The following is a 4,688-nucleotide window of genomic DNA, read 5'->3' on the forward strand; positions in this document are numbered from 1 at the left end:
ACCTTTTCCTCACTGCCTGTTCTTCTTTATGCCTATCAGGATCATTGGCATTCAGGGCAAGCTCCATGGGCCATGTTACAAATGCTAATCTTTTATGCTTTGTTGCTAGTTAGATGATCTTTTGACCCCTGTAATGCTCTGCTCTGACTTTGGGAACAAATGGTGGCACAGCCTTTTCCACCTGTACCCAGATGTCCCTACCAGCTGCTAAGCTCCAGAGCAGGATAGACTAAATGGCCACCAGCTAATCCTGTTTTGCACGTCTGTGAAGAGCAGACACAATCAAATCTCCAAGCTTGGAATAAAAAGGCAATTTGGATCTATTTCCCAACCTCCCACTCCCTGTAGACAAGTGAATGCAATGTGAATGATTTATGATGTTAATAGGGTTAATGCTTCAAAACCATAAGCATATATATACAGCTCTGGAAAAAAATAAGAGACCACTGCAAAATAATCAGTTTCTTATGTTTTTTTCTTATAGGTGCATGTATTGGTGAGATGAACAGTTTTCTTTCAAAAATGAAAAGAAATAAAGGAAATGACAACACATCAAAATAACCCAAGATCGTGCAGTATTTGCAGAGCTTTAATAACTCAAAACAAAATGCAAATAATTTGTAAACAAACTGTGTTAATGCTTTGGCTAATCTGTAGACACTACCATGTCACTCCTGTATTCATTACAACAGTGTATTAGTTTTGTCAATCTCCAGCAAATACAAATTTGTTTTTACCAAAAAAAAAAAAAAATAAGCAAAAAAGTCTAGTGTTCTGATTAGGTGAGGGGTTAATCTCACTATTTTGACAATTTTCCTAAAAAAAAAAGAGATGCAGTTATTGCAAACAAGGGATATGCAACCAAATATTATGTATAAGTGTTATTTACTTTGATTTTACTTAGAGAGATCTGTTGGTGGCCTGTCACAAAAGGTGCCACATTCTAAGTTCTTTAAGAGATCTAGATGTAAAAATCAGGAAATGTCTTCAGTGTATAAGACAAATACAACAAAAACCAAAGAGCTGTGCATTGCTGTTCCAATACTTTTGGAGGTGAGTGCATGTTATGCAAAAATTTTTAATAGAGTGAAACAAAATGTCAGTCAAATTATAAGCCAGCCATATTTATTGATATCCTAGAACAAATACTCGCTTATTAAAAAATGATATAGCTGATTTAATTTAATAATGATTTATTCTGTTTATTTTATTTCATTTCATTTTAATTCATCTTTTCTTTATCAATATGCCAACTTTTCCTATTTTCTATAATACTTAGCCTTTTTGTTTCTGAAATTTCCATTGAACCCAGGCCAAATTCAAAATATAAAATGATTATTTGAAAAATATCTGGATTATTTGTAAACCTCTGTCAATGCATATGTTACTTTATGTTTCAAGGAGGCTGTGACAGGAGACAAGGCTGCCTTCTCTTTAATCATATGTGTCTGGTGGCTTAATTATGGAAGCTTTAGCTGTGTTAAAATAGTATATCTGCACCCTGATGACACAGAAATAATTTATTGACACTGGGAGATGTTGTATAAGACTTTCTACTACTCATTTATATTTCTGTACAAATGTAAATACAGTATGGACTGACCTAAGTGATATTTGGGTTTTGTGTAGTGGATTTATATTAAAATATTAATATTTTAAATTAAGTTTTAAGTTGACTACAAATACTTTGAGTGGTTCAACTCTTTGCACCATCTGGTTTCATTTGGAGACCAGAGATGTCTGAATACAGTGTTTTGTAAGCGGTGCTGAATTTGAACACAACTGATGACAAAATGAAAGTTCTCAGCAGGAAGTGTGGCCTCTTCAGAAAGAGGGAAATGAAACGAGTCATATACAGTAGAAGGGGATAACTGTACAAACTCTGTCATCTCTTATTTTTAACCTAATTTTTTTTAGATGCCAAGACAGGCACTAATAATAATAGCTGAGGTCTGGGGCACTATATACTGTTTTATAATAAGTTGCTCAATATCCATTTTGTAAGAGCAATTTTACTTTATGGGTGGCACAACTGGGGGCATTGCTGCCTCACAGCTCCCTAGTCCCTGGTATCATCATTAAGCCCCAATTCAGTGGACAGTCAAGTAGTCATGTCGGTGTTCCACTACATTTCAAAAATACAGCTGACCTACAAACCTGGTCACTGAGGACTACAACATCCAGTGACCACTCATTCTTTCCTGTTCAAACTCACAATATTTCTGATTACACATACCTGAACTCAATTTCAATAACAGCCACACTCTTCCTTCTTACTGTCAATGCAGAGTATACACTCTGTGTGTTTTGTTGCAGTCTATACCAAGTCACTTATCCACTGATTGCCTTTGTGGTGTTTTGATCTAGTTTTTGATCTTCTTGTTTTGCTCTTGCATGCCCCAGTAATGTTTGTTCATCATCTGACCCTTGCCTAACTCTTGACTTTGTCTTTGGATTATGTCTGTTTGTTTGCCACATTTTATAAAAACATTGATAACATGCTTGTGTTCATACCTGCCTTGTGACAAAAGTATTCCAATCCCAATGACAAGATGCCAATCACCCTCACTTTCAAATGGTAAGTGTTGGTAAACTCTATGAAGAATTCTAACTTGACTGAGTTACACAAGCTTAGGGGACAGAAGGGGTGGTGGCGGTGTCAGAGCAAAGAACTTGGCCTATTGGAGCGAGATGTGGCAGTTGGTGTAATTGTTCTCGACACCTGCCCTGTTAATTATTGCCACAGAAAGGTAATCTCCAAAGATTATGCCAGCTGTCAGCGCTAACAAGCAAGCCAGAAGGACACAGCTTCTTCCACTTGTTCTCTAACAAAAGGTTTTTTTTTCTCTGCCTTTGGGATAGATGAAGACTCTCCACTGCACAAATGAGGACATGGCATTGAACTTGATGGAATTTATCCTTTTCACTGCTGCACCTCATGAATGTGGAACACTAGCTCTTCAATAATTAATCAATAATCCTTATTCTGTTAGATAGATAGATAGATAGATAGATAGATAGATAGATAGATAGATAGATAGATAGATAGATAGATAGATAGATAGATAGATAGATAGATAGATAGATAGATAGATAGATAGATAGATAGATAGATAGATAGATAGATAGACAGAAGCTGCAGATCTGAGTGGCAATGTATATGCAATCATTGCCAAGAGTGTAAACATTGTGGAAAAAAGAAAAATTCATAGAAGTGGCATTGGACATGGATATGAATAAAAAAAACTTGTATCCAGTGAGCTTTTCTTAAGTTTGGTTCAGTGCAATGGACACTATGTCCCAGCAAAGTGATGGGCTATTGTATAGTGTGATTATGCTTTGTTACAAATGACCTACTGAACTTCTTAGCACTGGATATCCCACTGACCCTGGTCTCTTTATTTAACACCAACATTTATTGGAAACATATACCCCAAACCCTCCCACATGCACAGGGAGCCTCAGGCTGTAAATTTTGTGTACAGCTTAATAGATGGAGGTCATCTAAATTTACAATTGTACAATTAAATTTTGTATTACCAAAAATTAGTCAATTTACTTTACTTTTAGTATTTTACAGTGTTACTCTCTGAATCTATGTGTTAGAAAATTTCCTTCTGAGGTTTTTTAATATAATTGCATATTCTATAAATAGTGGGGCACTTCTGATGCATTGATCAACAGTGTACTGCTTGGCTGGCTTTGGAAAAATATCAGTTATTCAGGGATACACCTTCAGTAGGCATGACCCCTACCAGTCAGGAGTCTGGCACTGAACATAAGGACAGGTTAACATGACCGAACATAAGGACAGGTTAACCCTCAGCAAGAGAATGAAATATGGATTAGACATGGAAACAAATTAATTTTCTGCCTCACATGTTGAGTGAGAAGCGAGAGTTTCCCACTAAGACCTGTCATGGGGTCTGCGGTATTTTCATCTCCTTGTTTTAACCACACTGTGTGTGTGAAATCTAAACACTTAGCAAAATATAATTACTGCTTTCATTTTTGAACAAATCATCTACTCTCTTATACACATCCTGGACCAGAGAGAGGACAAGTGCTTTCTTCTTGAATAAACCCTGATTCTGTCTGTCCTAGAACAAGGAAAAGTAATAATTCTCAGTTAAAAGGAGAGCATTATAGCTTCAATAAAGGCTTATAATCAGTCTTTTCATCAATATTTTTAACATTGTTTTTATTATAAATCATGATAAATATGTAATTCTTCAAACACTTTTATCATTTACAGATCAGTATAATACAAATAGTCCCATTATAATCATAGCCTTTAGTCCAAATTTAGTTTTTGTTCCTGAAGACAAGCATTGGTTTAATTAGGTATTAACTTTAGCCCAAGAGCAGAACATTGTTTGGGATGTTTATTTATTTATGATTGTATGACATTCAAATACTAATTCCTTAACACCAAGCTTGATATAGCATGAATAGCTTAGAATATCCAAGATTAATGGTGAAGTTGCTCTTTAATGTTATTTTTATTGGAAACAGAGACAGTGCATTCCTCCCTCATTCAGAGATGCTTGCAACACTTGATTGATGTCAGCACCAACATCAACCCCCAGCTTTTCTTTTAATTCCCTGCATAATAATTCTCCTCTTCTTCTTCCCAGGTTTTTTCAGTCACTAGGATTCCACTCTTTGTGGCTCGTTCAGAATGTCTT

The sequence above is a fragment of the Hemibagrus wyckioides genome, linkage group LG18, assembly GCF_019097595.1.
Source record: "Hemibagrus wyckioides isolate EC202008001 linkage group LG18, SWU_Hwy_1.0, whole genome shotgun sequence".
NCBI lineage: Eukaryota > Metazoa > Chordata > Actinopteri > Siluriformes > Bagridae > Hemibagrus > Hemibagrus wyckioides.